This window comes from Oncorhynchus gorbuscha, linkage group LG08 (genome assembly GCF_021184085.1).
Source record: "Oncorhynchus gorbuscha isolate QuinsamMale2020 ecotype Even-year linkage group LG08, OgorEven_v1.0, whole genome shotgun sequence".
NCBI classification, from domain to species: domain Eukaryota; kingdom Metazoa; phylum Chordata; class Actinopteri; order Salmoniformes; family Salmonidae; genus Oncorhynchus; species Oncorhynchus gorbuscha.
The window spans coordinates 65,726,320-65,727,384 of record NC_060180.1 but is presented as its reverse complement, the minus strand read 5'-3'; positions in this window follow the sequence as shown (position 1 = coordinate 65,727,384).

Below are 1,065 nucleotides of genomic sequence, written 5' to 3'. Positions count from 1 at the left end.
TGGGGCATAGGGATATTTTTTAGACCAGAGGAAAGAGTGCCTTCTACTGGCCCTCCAACACCACTTCCAGCAGCATCTGGTCTCCCATCCAGGGAATGACCAGGACCAACCCTGCTTAGCTTCAGAAGCAAGCAAGCGGTCCTTCTGTAGCTCAGTTGGTAGAGCATGGCGCTTGTAACGCCAGGGTAGTGGGTTCGATCCCCGGGACCACCCATACGTAGAATGTATGCACACATGACTGTAAGTCGCTTTGGATAAAAGCGTCTGCTAAATGGCATATATTAAGCTGTGGTATGTAGGGTGGTATGCTGCTGGCTAATAAGTCAACAGGGGTAGGCAATAGACAGGTCAAGGCAGGAGTCAGTAAACTAGAATTGGGGCAAAGGTACAGGTCGGCAGGCAGGCAGGCTCAGAGTCAGGACAGGCAAGGGTCAAAACCAGGAGGGCAAGAAGAAGAGAGACTGAAATGCAGGCGCTAAGACCGAAACCCTGGTTTTTGGTCTCAAGACGAACTGGCAACAGACAAACAGAACACAGGTATAAATACACAGGGGATAATGGGGAAGATGGGCGACACCTGGAGGGGGGGGGGGTGGAGACAAGCACAAAGACAGGTGAAACAGATCAGGGTGTGACACACATTTACAGATGTGATTGATAGTAATGCAATGACAAGTGATTGACCTGACACGAGAAGCCAATTGAGCTCAGGTTGTGTTTGACAGATCCAGGGACACCATCGAGGCCCATTGTTTCCTTCCACCTGCTGCTGCTTCCACTCTTAACCTCACCCTCAACTATCAGCAAGAGAGAGGTTTTGCCCTCTAATGTGTTTACTAGTCAGGCGGCCATGGGACTGAAAGGGGCCAGGCAAATAGGAAGTGTAATTAGCAACGTTAGTAGCCAGAGACAAAAGGGGTCAGAGTTCTGCAACCCCGGGTAGGAAGGAGGTAGCAATTATAAGCGGCCATTCCATTCTTGCAGTTTGGGTGGAGTGGGGAGATGTGGCCCCCTTGCCTTTCTGGATCTCAAATTGTCACTAAAGACACCCAGACCAGAACAAAC